General features: G+C 45.3%; 1 long non-coding RNA gene across 2 annotated transcripts in view; it reads left to right on the top strand.

Moving 5' to 3' along the window:
- Nucleotides 1–16,405, top strand: part of LOC123386493 — a 40,136-nt gene that overhangs the window by 19,371 nt on the left and 4,360 nt on the right. Inside the window, exon 4 of one of the 2 annotated variants that reach the window (XR_006600414.1) lies at nt 1,977–2,071. This is a non-coding gene — a long non-coding RNA (uncharacterized LOC123386493). Of the gene's footprint in view, nt 1–1,976; nt 2,376–16,405 lie in introns of those variants that run through there. The other variant, XR_006600413.1, reaches the window with a different exon arrangement.

A 16,405-nucleotide genomic window follows, 5' to 3' on the forward strand; every position in this document is an offset into this window, starting at 1 on the left:
ACATATACTATTACATACTATATTAATATAATGTATAATAATTATACTGTATGTTGTGTAGTATATAATATATATGCATGTGTGTGTATATATATATATTTTCTTGCCCACTAATATACAAATGCCATCAGGACAGGGACTTTGTTTTGTTCTTTTCTATAACTCCAGCACTTAGATAAGCACCTTATGCGTAGTTGGATAAATTTGTTGAATGAATGAAAAAAATGAATGGCTACATTTAAGTAAAATTGAGCACACTTTTGAACTGGAGGCAGCTTGGCTGTGGGTCTTTGTTGTTATTGTTCGGCAGTAGGGTGAGCAAGAGGAGCTTTTCCTATCTTCACGTGCCCCAGCTTTAGCTCTTATCAAATATTGATGTTTGATCCTGAGAGTTAGTCTACCTAAATAATGTCTTTTGAACCTTGAGAGGCACCTTCTCCAGGGAAGTCTTGGAGTCCAGTGATGTCACCACTAGCTAGATTTCTTTGTTGTCTTCCCTTAAATGCACCCTTCTCAGGGGACGAGAGTGAAGAGTGGACGTTAATTATTGATGTCGGTGAGTGTTTTCTTTGATTCCCGTGAAAATCAGTCTTTTAGGGAGAAACTTACCAAGGTAAAGAAGCATGGTATTTTACACTACAGGAGAGAACACCTCAACTCTAAAACACCATTTCAAAATGACATTTACCCAATAGTCGGTGTATAATGATAGGACTGACACAAAACCATTCTACTTGTTAATTAACATGTGGAAATATACACTCCTAGAAAAACTGAGTCAGGTAAATTTTTCCCTCTTTTCTTTCTCTTTCTCTGTTCTTTAAGCCTCAACAACCCAGGAGTTTATGAGGCATTTATAGCTGGGCTATTATAGCAGACTTCAGTTTTAACTACCCCTGATTTCCATCTTCTTATGAGAAAATGTTGCCATTTCATAAACAGGGCCATGAGCAGAAATAATTTTTTCCCTTTATTTTGAAGGGAAAGAAAATTTCTACAGGAAGTCGAGTGTTGAAAATATTGGACTTAGAGAATATTTTGGGGCGGAAAATGATGGAATTTTGAGCAGACCAAACACTGCGACACTTTAATCATTAACTCCAAATGAAAGAGTAGACACAGCATATGTAACAATAGGGCATGGATACTGAGGTTTGCCAGAGCTTCAGTGAGTTCATGACACATTTGGGGACCTGAAGTGATGGACGAGTTTCTGTAACTCTAAAGTGCATGAATGATGCTACATGATGGTAGACCAACAGTGGTGTGTGTTAAGAATTCCATTCATTGGGTATTAATAGAATCATGATTATAGCTGCCTTACCCTCTTGCTTATTTCACAATCTATTTCTGGACCTGCAGATTTGGAGTTTCACCAGTTTGCAATCCTGTCAGCGCTGACTTGAGTAATAGGAGCAAAGCGAGTTAACCCAAAAGATTTGACTGAGTAACAGATGAGGGGGTAGAAAAGAGTAACTAAGTCTAAGTCCATTGGAAGCCTACATGAAAGCGATTGGTGCACAGCAGAGACAATTATTTGGGAGAGGTGTCAAGAATTGGAGAGTGGAGGTACGGCCTGGAAAGGGGGTTCACAGGGAAGCGTATGGTAAAATGAGTGTTAATAAAAAAAATGATTCATTCATTTATTCATTCCCTCAACAAGCTTTAATTAGACCCCTACCTTGTGCTCGGCGTGGGTAGGGCAGCTCTGTGTGGTAAAATTATCTTCTGGGCTAGAGATTTGAGAAGGCACACAAGGGTGGTAAGGATGTGGTTAAAAAGACTTAGGTTTGAATCCTGGTTTTACTTTTTAGCTGTATGACCTTGGATCAGTGGCTTAACGTCTCTGAGTCTGTATAATAGGAATAATAACTCCGATGTGAAGAATAAGTTGAAAAGATACTTCGAAAGCATCTGACAAGGTCATGGCCCATTAAAGGCATTCACTAATGTAGGTTTCTCCACGCTTCCCCCAGGAAAGGAAATGGCTCCTGGCCATCACGGAGGAAGGGAAGAAGGTATCCTAAGAAGACAGGTTTGGCTCTGAAGAACTGGGGTTTCTGAATTCTGGGTAAGTACGTGTCTATAGTGGGAAAACACTCCATGTTTCCCACGAAATATGTTAAGGCACTGTTCAGGTTCAGGGCCTCTGTCCTTACTGGTCTGTATTGAGACAGGACTCCTTCCCTTTGCTAGAGCTCATAACTGAAGAGAAAAAGGTTCGCATTGTGACCAATAAAAATATCAGTTGGAAACACAGCCCTTTAAAATCACTTAGCATAATACTCTCCAGTTCCATCCACGTTGCTACAAAAGGCCATATTTCATTCTTTTTCATTGCCAGGTAGTATTCCATTGTGTATATAAACCACAATTTCTTTATCCATTCATCAGTTAATGGACATTTAGGCTCTTTCCATAATTTGGCTATTGTTGAGAGTGCTGCTATAAACATTGGGGTACAAGTGCCCCTATGCATCAGTACTCCTGTATCCCTTGGGTAAATTCCTAGCAGTGCTATTGCTGGGTCGCAGGGTAGATCTCTTTTTAATTTTTTGAGGAACCAAAAAAAGTTAGAGGGGGGGAGCCAAACCATAAGAGACTCCTGAAAACTGAGAATAAAAAGGGTTGGTAGGGGGTGGGAGGGAGGGGAAAGTGGATGATGGGCATTGAGGAGGGCACCTGTTGGGATGAACACTGGGTGTTGCATGGAAACCAATCTGACAATAAATTTCATATTAAAAAAAAGAAGTGGTATATATATACAGTGGAGTATTACTCGGCAGTCAAAAAGAATGAAATCTTGCCATTTACAAGTACGTGGATGGAGCTGGAGGGTATTATGCTAGGTGAAACTAGTCAGAGAAAGACAAGTATCATATGACTTCACTCATATGTGGAACATAAGATACCAAACAGATGAACATAAGGGAAGGGAAGCAAAAATAATATAAAAACAGGGAGGGGGGCAAAACATAAGAGACTCTTAAATATAGAGAACAAACAGAGGGTTACTTGGGGGGTTGTGGGAGGGGGGATGGGCTAAGGGGCATTAAGGAATCTACTCCTGAAATCATTGTTGCACTATATGCTAACTAACTTGGATGTAAATTAAACAATAAATAATTTTTTTTTAAAAAAGGGCAGAAAAAAATCAAATCACATGGAAGTGAGATGCTAGAGAAAGATGTGCTTCAGTCTGTTCTGAAAATTCCCCCTCCCCCCCGCCACACACACAGATTCGGCTGGCGTTTTGTGTGGGCACGGGGCGACTCCGTGTCTCAGCAGGAAGTCATTACCGGCGCTGGAGGCTTCCTAGCATCCTATCGCCCAGCACAAGATGTGCTGGTAACAGACACCCCAGGCGGATCCTACTGCCAGGGGCGCGGGCTGCCAGCAGCGCTATTAGCAAAGCATATGTCTACACTGCCCTCTTGCCCAGTTCCAAAAGCAGAATGCTTCTTAGTGGCTTCTGAGGCTGATCAAGCAAATGCTCTTTCATGTTCCTGCCAGAGCAAAGCCTCTGCCTTAAAGAAAAATCCAGACAGTACCTTGTTTGTGATGAGGGTGTCTATTGGACGGGATCTGCCTTCGTCCTTTGATCCTAAGAGTGAAAGGTGGCCTGTTACCTACCATCTCTGAAGCAGAGCAACGAGTACAGTGCTTGGATCATGAACTCTGGAGCCTGGTTTTCCCGTGCACTTGGACAAGTCATTCAGACTGTGTTCTCAGGCTGTCCATCTGTGAAATGGGGGAGAAATGCTTTATATATCATTGAACCGTGGTTAACATGTGAGGGTGAAAAGAAGAGTGCTCAGCACCTAATCGTGTTTTCTAAGTGTCAGCTCTTGTCAGGCAGGACTTCTGGCCCACTGGCTGGGCAGCTTGGAGGTTGCAGCCCGAGGAAAGGTGGCTGCTGTGCAGTGTCACAGGAAAGTCCCAAGCCAAAGGCAAGGTCAAGAGCACCCTGGTGGGTTTGCTTGCATTACCAGGTTGACCGCTATGAGCTTTGGGATCCAGGGCACGGTATTTAACCGAGCTTCGGCTTTTTTATCTGTAAATGGAGATGGTTATATTATTTAAATCATAAGATTGTTTAAAGGACTAATTTGAGAGAAAAAGAAGTGCTTATAAGTCACTTAGCTTTGTGCCTGGGTGTGCACTCAATGAACGGTAGCCGTTATCATCGTCATCATCCTCCTGTCCCACCTGGGAACCACTCCCTGCGTTAGAATCGACCTTGGGAAAGGAAACCTGTAGAGGGATGAGTGAGGGGGAACACCCATCCCTTTTCTATGAATACGTGATAGCAGGTTTGTACTTTAAGATGGTTGTTCCCATGTCAGGCTGAGGGGAAGACTCCGGAGTCGAAAGGGAAGAGCCCTGGGATTGGAGACAAAAGCCCCAACTTTGAATCTCAGCTCTTCACTTGCCAACTGTGCACCCCTAACCAACTCACAGCTTCTCTGTGCCTCCCTGACCTTCCCATAAAACTGGCTGCCGTCTTCTGTGAGGACCAACCGGTGCAATGAAACTTGTCTGAATATGAACGTGAAGGCCCAAGCTGAGGCCGGCAATGTTCTGACATGGGGCAGTAACAAGGCTCAGGAGGCCAGCAGAGGGTGGAGAGAGGCCAGCCCAGGCTCTGTGGCACCAGGGTGTCACCAGCGTGGTTGCCTGGAGGGAGACCCAAGGCCCAAGCTTCGGCCCAGGAAGGGGCGTGGAGAGCCTGCCCTGATGCACACCTCCAAACGTCACTGCACCATTCTCTTCCAGGAATCTTGTTCTTTGTCCAGAGAGGCTGAGGGTGGAGGAGGGGCCTCCTTTCTGGGCAGCTGTGGACACAGAACCCCACAGACGGGAGGGAAATCTCTGGGCAGGGTCCACAGAGGGCCCCTGGAAGAGAGAGACTCTTCCTTACTCCTCCCCGCCTCCTAGATTAAGTCAGTGGTCCTAATGATTGACTCGGTGACTGAATTCCCAAAGAGGACCATAAAGGCTCCCTTTACACCAGTTTCTTGAAAGGTTAGAGGGAGAAAAGAAACCCTATGCTAATTGCCCCAAGACAATTAAAATGTGCTGCCCGCCCCCGAGCAGCTGTTGAAATGCCTCAGCTTCCCACATCCCAGGCCTGGCTGGCTGCCCCCAAAGCCGCATTCCTGGCGGCTCCAGGAGTCAAGAAAAATCCTCCAGAACAAGACGTACCTCGGTGTTCTCCAGTTACCAGCAGGTGGAAGGTGGGGCTGCTTCTGATGGAAATGGTTTTGACAGACCTCCAGAGTTCAAGGGTGTTTTCCACTCCGCAGGCAGGGCTGCGTGTCGGCAGTTCTCCGGGCTCCTCTTTCGGAGACGTGCTTCCCTTTTTCATAAAGTCCTCGCTCTTTGGCCTTCAGAAGCCTTGGTCCACACCGTGTGCCTGGCACGGACAGTAGAGAGCCTCGTGTGTGCACATCCCTCTCCTCTCCTTCAGGCTGAAATGATTTCCAAAGGAAGCCAGCCGTCAGAGGGATTTCCCTTCCGGCAGACAGGCCCTGTGACCTTGTTTGCATCTTCTCAAAAAAAAGTGTACCCTCAGCAGGAGGCACGTGGGTTTTGCTTTACATTTTTCCCTGGCAAGTGCAGCCTTGAACTTGAATACTAAATTTATAAGTTTATAACTTAATTGTAAAGTTTAATTAATTTTAAATTTAAATAATTACACCTATAAGGCTATTTGCCCTGGCAAGTGAACGGGGTGTGACTCCTGTTTTGTTTCTTGGCCCCACCACTGGGGAGAAGGCTTTTAGAGCACTGATGATATTGATAGTGAATTACGGTCATTAGCAGGAAGGGCGGTTTAGTCACTAGACTACAAGGGCAGCGATTAGCAGGTTCCCATCAGCCTGCTTTACTACATGTGCAGCTTTTTCTGCGTCTTTATGAAGTATCAGGGACGGGGGCTCGTAGGAATTCTAAACTGGGCGAACCATTGATGTGGTGCAAACAGAATTCTTACTCTCCTCCATTTAAAAACAAGTCATTCTTATGGTTTCTACAACTTAGCTTTCTATTTACCGTAGAAGCGTAAATTGCAAGCGCACTGGTGCTTCTGGGCGCGCCTTCGGCCTCTGTCCGAAAGCCCACCGCTGCCATGCAAGCCAGCAGTTCTGCCCGGCTGCCTGCGGCTCTCTGTCTCGTGGCCGTCTCTTGGGCCCTGCTCAGGCCAGGCTGGAGGTGCCAGGGAGTTGATGCCCCCCACACCCCAGCAGCACCTGGCAAATGAGGACCGGGAGTTGAAGGGCATCATCGGAGACTTGTTCCCTTTCACTTCCTGCAGGCTCCCAGCTGGATCAGCCCGGCGCCTGCAGGGGTATCCTGCTCTCTTATGCACGCAGACCAGCTTCCTTCCCTTCCCTCTCTCATTTCCTCCTGGGGTGACTCCTGGGAACATGTCACTAGCCTCAAATCCTTGTGTCAGGTGTGCTCCCAGGGGAGGGACTCTAAGCTCGCTAGCCCACTGGGCAGGATAGGTTGGGGTGGGGGTTGGGGTGGAGGGAATATGAAGGACGCTGAGAGCCGTAAATCCCTCCACAGGCTGGCCTGACCCACATTCTGCCACCCTGACCCTGGGTTCCCGCGGCCCCCCTCCTCCTAGCTCTGGAAGAAGCGTCTTGGCAGTGTCCCCTGGTGTGGGGGTGGGGGGATAGTTTTCCTTGCCTTTCCCCTCTGCCCACCCAAACCAGCTCCCCACAGAGTGCCGGCCACCGGGAAGACTCCTCCTGGAACCCGACTCACTTTCTGTGCTAATGTTTGTTCCCTTCCCTCCTCCAACTTGGTTGCCAGGTTCTGGCAAGCTGGGGACCACACGTGTTTTTTGGTTTTGGTTTTGTTTTTTTCGGTTTAGTTAGTTTTTTTTTAAATTTTTGTTTTGTTTGCTTGATTGTTTGGTTGTTTGGGTTTTAGTTAGGGGTTATTTTTTGTGTTTTTCATTTTGTTTTGTTTGCATATCCCATACCATGCCTAGCACAGTGCCGGTGTAGGCACGTCATCAGTGTATTTATTCACTCAACATCTCAGCACATACACATATGTATTGAGTGTCCACTATATTCCAGGTTCTGGGGATATATTTCTCTCTCCCATCTTAAATACTGGTGCAGGAGACAGGAACATGAGGAAGCATTCGCAGTTACGGAGGAAGTAAAGCAGGGAAGGATTGCCACATCTCTGAGCAAAGACTAAAGGTAAAGAGGGGGCAGTCTGGACAGATATCTGGGGGAAAACTACTACTGGCAGCAAATGCGGAGACCCTGAGATAGGAACATGATTGATGCACTGAAGGGACAGCAAAGAGGGTGACGTGGAATAAGCAAGGAGATTAGAGACACAGGGGCCAGACCCTCAGGACCCGTGGCCATCGTAAGGACGTGGGCTTTGGTTCTAAGTGAGATGAAGGCTTGAGAAGGTTTTGCTTAAAGAAGTGACATCATTTGACTCACATTTTAACAGGCTCCTCTGACTGAACAGGTGGGAAGCAGTTTCAGGAGGTAAACTGTCCCCTCTAGGTGGGACAGCTATTAATATCATTATATATTTTGATACTCAGAATGCCCCAGGTTTAGGCAGGTGGGAGCCACTGTAGTCTGACTGTGTCCTTCTAACATACTGCCGTTCCTTGAGCGCTTGTTGACTTTCTGGCACAGTGAGAAGTTCCAGGCTTGTGGCTGTACCTTCCTTGCCCTATTCCTGGAGGCAATCTTTCTCCCAGGAGCCCTGACTCCCTTTTAATTGAGAATGGTATCAAAAGACCAAGATCTGGACATCCACTGTATTTCCAAATGATGGTTTTCCAGTCCTCGTTGCTACTGGTCAAATACGAATTCTCCTAACTTTAACAGTTCAGCTTTACCCAAGTCCAAAGCGAACGGAAAGAAACAGGAAATGCTAGAAGCTGTCAACCTTAAGATGTTCTTCATGAGATACAAAGTGCCGACAATCATAAAATCCTAAATTAAGTGTCTCTCCACACCTGAACACATTTTGTTATGCTTAGCAGGACACAGTGGAATTAACACGCTGTACTCATCCTAGAGAAGTTCAGTATCTAGACACAACAGAGTAAGTTTAAACATTTTTCTATGAGGGGGATCAAAATGTTCTTGGTTTTATTTTCTTCATGAAAATGTTACCTTAACAAACCTTTTCTATTTCAACCAGCCTTGCAAACATGTATTATAATTGGAAGAAATGGGCCCAAACGAGGCTGCTTATGCTCACTGATGCCTTCCTTTTCATGGTGACCATGTGGCCTCCTTTGAACCCTTAGCTCTCTCTTTGTAGGTACTAAGCATAGCAGAGGAGTCATACAAATAGCATTATCCTGTGCATGAGTCACTTCCACTGCTCCCTCAGCAGACCTCACGAACCCTGCTAAACTAGGCAAGGTCACGTTCCTGTGCCCCCTTTTCCCAGAGGAGAAAGCGTCAGAGGGAGATGAAGTGACTTTTCTAGTTGTGTATATGGCAAACAGGGACCTGAGCACCCTTCCTGAGAAACATCTAGCTTGCTTTCCACAGTGGTTTCAACTGTGACTACATATTAGGATAAAAGGACTGGGGCCCAGAGATTCTGTGTCTATACGTGGGGCAGCAGGCCAGCCTTGGTAGGTTTTTATAATATCCCTGCCGTTCCGACGAGCAGCCAGGGATGAGAACCGCTGTGCCGCACCTTGTGGGACACAGTCTCTCCAGCGGGTCAGGGGCCCAGCAAGTTTGCACCTCATACACAGGATCTGCTGAACAAAGGGACTGACTCTGAAAGGGGCCAGGGCTGCGCGAGGCTCGACACCATGCTGGAGGGGTGCAAAAGGGACTCTGGGGATCGTGTCTGAGTGCCTGTGCTGGGCACTTTATCAGAGGCTTCACTCTCTCTCAGACAACGCCCAGGTGTTTGTTTAGAGCATTGGTGGTGGAGAGGTGAGGGGATGAGGTGCAGGGGGCATCACATCCTAGCCCTGGAGTTCCTTGATAAAGGAAAGATGTCTCATATGGAGGACGTGACTAGGGCAGTGACTAGGGCAGCATAGATGTGTCTTGCTCTGCCCTTTCCTATTTTATTTACACTTAAAAAAATGTTTTTTTACATTTATTTATTTTTGAGAAAAAGAGAGAGACAGAGCACTAGTCAGGGAGGGATAGAGAGAGAGGGAGACACAGAATCCAAAGCAGGCTCCAGTCTCTGAGCTGTCAGCACAGAGCCCGACGCGGGGCTCGAACTCACAAACCGTGACATCATGACATCAGACACTAACTGACTGGGCCACCCAAGCGCCCCTATTTATGCTTACTTTTTTAATGTTTATTTATTTTTGAGAGAGAGGGAGAGACAGAGCGTGAGCAGGGGAGGAGCAGAGAGAGAGGGAGACACAGAGTCCGAAGCAGGCTCCAGGCTCTGAGCCGTCAGCACAGAGCCCAGCGCAGGGCTTGAACTCGTGAACTGCAAGATCATGACCTGAGCTGAAGTCGGACGCTTAAATTGACTGAGCCACCCAGGCGCCCCATGTCCTTCCCTATTTAAGGTTTCATTCTGCCTGACAGCGTAGGATTTTATTTCTCTACGCTACGTGTGAACAACATTCTAACTATAAAGAAGGAAGTAAAACAGAAATTGTTGCTTCTATTTCTATCCGCCTTCTCTGTCTTCTGTTACTATTCCTCGGGCCACAAGTGAGGGATCTGTCTTTCCTTTGTTCTTATTGTTCTTACAGCTGTCACTGCCTCTTCTCGCCTTTGGCATCTTCGAGGGCTCAAGTCGGTTTGAACCTTTGCCCTTCTGTTCATACTTGGTCACCTTTCTCCACTTCCATCATCTTCGCATGCCCATTGAAAGCATGAACTCATAGATGAGCTACTTCTAGAATCATGGTTTCTTCTTTAGATGTTGTCTCTCTTTCCTCCCTCTTAGGTTCATTTGCGGTTGTAATGTAAACATTTGGTTTTGACTTCCCCTTTTGGGCCTTCTGGTCTTAGGATCTTGTGTCTTTGTTTTGAATCTTTCGACTTCACTTTCCCAAATCTTGGGCCCACTGGAGACTAGGACCCGTGAAGTGTGGTCCACCGGCCGAGTCTGGCCCAGATTAGACACAAGATTGGATTTGGCCAATGCCAAGTTTTGCTCAATTTGAGCTCCCTGTTTGCTCCCGTGTCTCCCTATCATCTTACACATCTGACTGCTTCCTGCATTTTAGCTCCCGGTGTCTGCGGGCATTTGAGTTTGCAAGCCCTGCCTCAGGCTGTGACTGGGGTTCTTTGCTCTGTGGTGATTTGCCTGATTCCCTGCCCCTGCTGCTGGCAGACTTCAGAGGCTGGAGCTCCCACCCGAAGCGGCTGCAGCCTTGGGCAGGGGAAGTTCAGGCAGCAACACACAAGGCACAAGCCCCCACCCCCAGTCAGGCCTGACTTCTCACTGCCCTGGAAACAAACTGCATCCAGGATCACGGGTGCATCGGCTCCTACCCGGCCCCTTTCTAGGAAGGTACTCGCTTTCTTGGCATCCCACATCAAGTCAGTTTATCCTGGCAGTGCCCGTTCCCTTGCCCAACTTTGCCTCGTGCCTGCATCTCAGTCCTGGAACCCATCTAAGTGTCCCTGCCCGTCTGGGACTGTGGCCAGTCTTCCTCTCTCCGGTCCTCAGGGTCGGGATGGAGCCTGGCTCGTGGATGGGCCCCACTAACATCATTTCATAAGATGCTCCCTGAGGCCCTGACTGCTCTGCTCCTTCTTCCGACAACCTCTTCCTGGGACTTCTTGGTGATCCAACCTGCCTCCAATTGTCAGCTCAGCCTCTCAGCCCCATCCCTTTTCCTGGAATGGCTTGCAAACCGCATCCTGCTCTTGTCTATTACAAAATCGAAGATGACTGACCGCTTTTCTGCAAACTTCCCAAAATGTCTCCCTCATCAAATAATTATTTTTTGATGGTCACCATTCAGCTCTGAGCAATCATCTACCTCACCGCATCGGCCCACTTCCAGAGCTAGACTCATGTGCACAAAGAGCTGCTCTCTACAGCAAGCTCCTCAAATGTTTCCAGGTTTCATCAACGAATGGTTGCATGGCTTTTGGCACAATTTTGCTATGTCTGGAACTCTGATTCTTTGAAAATTGGTTCTAATGGTTATGCCGAACTTATTTTCCGGAACGTTCAATTAACTAACCGATTTCTACCAATCATGCCTTAACAAATCATGATTTCTACCAATCATGCCTGTTGGCAAATTCCTCTGTTATCTTCGGCAAAGAGTTTACAAATGAGAGTATCCCCAAAGGAAACCTCTGGCATTGTTTCCTGGATGGAAGGTAGAGCTAACATCTGGAGCAGTATCACGTGCACACGGAACTCAGTAAACCTCGGATGATGATGCCAGCAAGCCAAGAGGGAAAGTTCTGTAGAAGGCCTGGCCAAACGCACACACTTGCTCAGCCGTGAAAGCACCTTTCTAGGGCCACGACTTCAAGTTTACATTTCGGAGAGGACCAGCGCTCTGTGCCAAGAGCAGTAAAACTGACAGAGTCCAAATGTGACATCTTTTAAGGTAAACCAGCCCTAAGTAGAGACCCTGCCCTCCTGGCCGCCGGCTGCTGCAGGACATCTTATTCACGGTGGAAGACGACAGTGCCTCAAAGACCGATAAAAAAAAGAGCACAAGTGGAGAGTTTTTCAGTGCCTTTAATCAAGGATATTTTCATTTCCTTCTTTGTTATTACTGCCTTGCAGTAAATCTGCTTAGTGCTAAGCCCTCGAAATGACACAGCATGTTTGAGAGCAATGGGGTGACGGTGCTTGAGGAAAATCGAACATCAGGATGCCTCCAGCTCCTGGTCAGGTGCTTACAGGTCATTACTCAGCTTCTGGGCAGGGCGGCCGCGTCCACGGGAACGCCCTGGTCGCTGCGGCACCAGTCAGGGAGGGAGGACGCACGACGAGGCGGTGAGGCCTGAGCTTCTGAGCCAAGCAGCCGTTCGTCAGGCCCATCGGCCTGGTGGTGCACAAGGAAAGGGCCCAGGAAATTAGCGCTACAGAAAATATCACCACCGATTGGGGCTAATGCCAAACTGATTAGTTTTTCCTTGGCCCAGTCTTTGCCTCCTGCCCTGGGGCGAGCTTGCAGAACTCTTTTAGTGCCTGGTTGCAAGGACATAAAAGAAAAAAGCAAAACAAAACAAGTAAATCAAAGAGCTTGGTCAGTGACACCCTACTCGTCTTTTGAGGGTTGGAGGAGGGTGAAGAGGGACTGGCGTCAGGGCCCTTCTCTGTCTTCAGAGTCCACTGAGTGGTCCCCTGGTATATGACAAAATTCCCGGCCTCCTGGCAGCGATGCCTTCACTTGCTTCACCAGGAGACACATGCCAAAGCTCCCTGTCTCTCCTGTTTACGGAGACATATGTGTCGAGAAACATCCATAAGAATGTACTTAGCAGTACTGCTCAAAGTAGCAAAAAAATAATTAGAAACGGCACTAATAACCAACTGAGCCTTCCCGCCATGGACAGAAGGTGGGACAAGGGGATCCTTTCCCCCTTGAGATTCCAAACTGGACAGACTTGACCTTTCCTGCTTCAGTTTCTCCTGAAAGATGAGGAGAACAGCACTTGCGTCTCATGGTTGTGAAGATAAAAACGATGAATACTTATGAACGGAGATACAGGCTCAATAAACGTTTACTAGTAGTAGTAGCTGTGGTAGAGCATAATTCTCACATCTCAGTCATTCCTACCTACCTCTGGGCTGCCGGTGAATTAAATCCAATGTGGAAAATTCACTGACACCCCGGGCTACTCAGGGATCACTACCTTTGATTCTCAAGGGCAGGTATTTAGATGGAAAAAAAGCTAGGAAGGCATTTCCCCGGCAGAATAACATTGTAATCAGTTCCAAAGAAAAGAGAAAATGTAAGATGCCTGGGTGGCAAGCCCCAGAGTGTGTCACAATTTTACCTCATTTGAATGCACACATACACACATATAGCAGAGGAGACACCCAAGCCCAGAGCAAGCAAACATTTCATTTGTGGATGTGCTACAATCAAGATGTTAAATGAGATTTTTCTTTTTCAATCAGAGAATTTTCCGGAGACGAACACTGAAACAATATTCAAAGCATTAGGTTGCATTTATCTAAGAGAATTTGTTTTCTCTGAACATCACCCATGGAGCATTGCAGAGAATAGGAGCTCATTGTAGCCCAGCTCATTTTTTTTTTTTTTTTTTTTTTTGCCTTGGGTGAGCTAGAATGCAGAGCCAATCGGTCCCTTGAAATGAGGACACCACCCAGAGAAAAAGCCTGTGACAGCTCCAAAGGAAAGGAGCGGGGGGGGGGGGGGGGGGGGCTAGTTCTGCGCTTCTCTGTCAAAGCAGGAAGAGCCTCTGGTTTGTCTACTTAGAGTCCATCAGGAAGGCAGGGGTGAGAATCTCAGACTCCACTTTCTTTTTTTTTTAAACTTTTAAAAAAGGTTTATTTTGAGAGAGAGAGAGAGAGAGAGAGAGAGAGCGCGAGCACGAGTGTCAGAGGGGCAGAGAGAGAGAGAGACAGAGAATCCCAAGCAGGTTCTATGCTATCAGCGCAGGACCTGATGCCGATGCCAGGCTTGAACTCATGAACCGTGAGATCATGACCTGAGCCGAAATCAAGAGTCAGATGCTTAACCAACTGAGCCACCCGGGTGCCCCGAGACTCTACTTTCTAGAGAGAAAAACTGAAATAGCTTCAAAAGCTCCCACAAACTATTGAATGGTTGGGGCAAGAATGTGCTTACTAGCAAGTCAGCTCCACAAGAAGAAGGTCTGGATGTACTGTGTTTGTAGGAACATCCCTGGTTACCTGAAGCCGTAGTTAGCACAAAATGAATGTCCACTATTTGTTGAAATGAATGTTTCACATGGGGGTGGGGCTCTTTTTTTGTTTATCGAAGATTATATTTAAAAGAAGAGAGAAGACAAACTATATCCAAGAGACTATATTTGCCACACGTGATAAAGTTTTCTTATAAAGAACACATTAAAAATCTTCTATGAAGCACTATGAAAACAATAATAAAAAACAAACAAATCAATAGAAAACTGAGCAAAACATATGAACAGGCATTTCCCAAAGAAATATACATGGCCAATCAGCACATGAAATAATGCTCAATTTTCAAGAATCAGAGAAATGCAAATCAAGACTACAAAGGACATATTGTTTTTACCCATTCAAGTGGCAACAATCATTAAGTCTAATAATACCAAATGTTGAAGACTGTGCAGTTAAGGGATATCTTATACACTGAACCTTAGGACAGAAATTGGTACAACCACTTTGAACCCCATTTTGGCATTATTTTGTAAAGTTGAATATTTATACATTATACAATTCAGCGATTCCATCCACTCCTAGGTAGGAATTCCCCTGAACTCTTGCACATATATGTTGAGAAACATACCAGAATGTGCTTAGCAGCACTGCTCAAAGTAACAAAAAAATAATTAGAATCAACACTAATAACCATTGACAAGAGAACAGATAAATAAACCGTGGTATTTTCAAACAATAGGATATTACACAGCAGCAACAATAAATGATATACACAACAACATAATTAGTGTTTATAACAATGTTGAGTAAAGAACAAGTCTCAGAGCTACATATCCTTTTTATGAAGTTCACAACAGCTGGAACCTAACAGTATATTGTTCAGATGTACAAAAGTATTTGATAAAACTACAAACTGAATTTCAAGGCAAGGAGGGGAGCCTGAGTGTCTCAGGTGGTTAAGCGTCCTACTTCTGCTGAGGCCATGAGCTCACAGTTTGTAGGTTCAAGCCCCGTGTCTGGCTCTGTGCCAAAAGCTCGGAGCCTGGAGCCTGCTACAGATTCTGTGTCTCTCTCTATCCCTGCCCCTCCCCTTGATCGCACTCTGTTTCTCTCTCTCAAAAATAAGTAAACATTAAAAAAAAAAGAAAACAAATTAAAAAATAAATACAATTCAAGGCAAGGATAAAAAATTCAGAATAGTGAATATAAGGAGTGGAGAAGTAAGATTTGGCAGTGAATTCAGGGGTGTCCAGAAGAATAAAAGTTTAAAAAAAATATTTGAAAAGAATATCATTGACACTGAGCCCTGGATGGCTCAGTCGGTTAAGCCTCTGACTTTGTCTTAGATCATGATCTCACAGTTTGTGAGTTTGAGCCCCACATTGGATTCTCTGCTATTTGCACAGAGCCTGCTTCAGATCCTCTGTCTCCCTCTCTCTCTGTCCCTCCTCTACTCACGATCTCCCTCTCTCTCTAAAAGATAAATAAACATTAAAAAATTAAAAATAAAAGAATGCTATTAACATTAATTATGTTTTGTGCATTTCCATTTTAAAGAGCAGTATTATGAAATATTTATTTTTTCACTTTTCCTAACTGATTTCCTTCCAGACTTATAATCATAGACTAACTGTTTAGAAATAGATTCCTTGCAAAAGAGAATATTCCAATTCTGGAAAATAACTATCTAGGATGTATTGTTTTATCTTGCTTGACTTATGAATGCTGTTATTGATCGCTAAATGGAATTTCCAAACCAGTGACTTTTATAAAAATATGATATACTGTGGAAAGAAGTGGGAAATAAAGAGAAGAGGGAAGGAAAGGAAAGACAATTTACAGAACAAACTTGGACAGTAACTTTTATGGTCTTCATCCAGCCCTATAAATCAGCAAATCATTTTCCCACAGGCCAGACCGTCACAGTAGAATTTGGATTCATTCTGCTCATTTTGGAGATGGTTACAAGTGCTCGGACTGGTGCCATGTTATGCATTTGGAAGAATGATTGCATTAAAAAACCCATTCCAAGCTTCCCACTGTTCCAACAATGGAAAGAGTGAAGAATGTTTGGACTGATTTAAAATGTGAAGATGTAATTCCAATATCATTGAGGCTTTCTCCCACTCAGACATCTCCCCAACTAAGTCTCGGTCACATGCTTAATTAAGTTCTGATGTCAGGTAAGAAAGAATCATATCTTCCAACAGTAATTTGTAACACTGTTCACATAACTAAGCAGTGATCACATTAGAGCACTATTGAAACACTAGGCTTAGCACTTACCGGAAAATAATCAACCTCTGTAGAGTAGATTCTGAGGCTTTTGTTTCCAGAGGTCTGGCTGATAAGTACCCTGAATGACTCTCCTGACTAAAACTAGAATACCGGATTAAATGTTGAAACCTTCCCCAACCCCCACTAATTTAAACACATTACTGAGCAGGCACTAAATTGTTTTCATTTTAATTTCAGTGTAGTTAATATACAGTGTTAGTTTCAGTGATTCAATAATTCTATACATTACTCAATGCTCATCAAGGTAAGTGTACTCTTAATCTCCTTTGTCTGTTTC

The sequence above is a fragment of the Felis catus genome, chromosome B4 (assembly GCF_018350175.1).
Source record: "Felis catus isolate Fca126 chromosome B4, F.catus_Fca126_mat1.0, whole genome shotgun sequence".
Taxonomy (NCBI): domain Eukaryota; kingdom Metazoa; phylum Chordata; class Mammalia; order Carnivora; family Felidae; genus Felis; species Felis catus.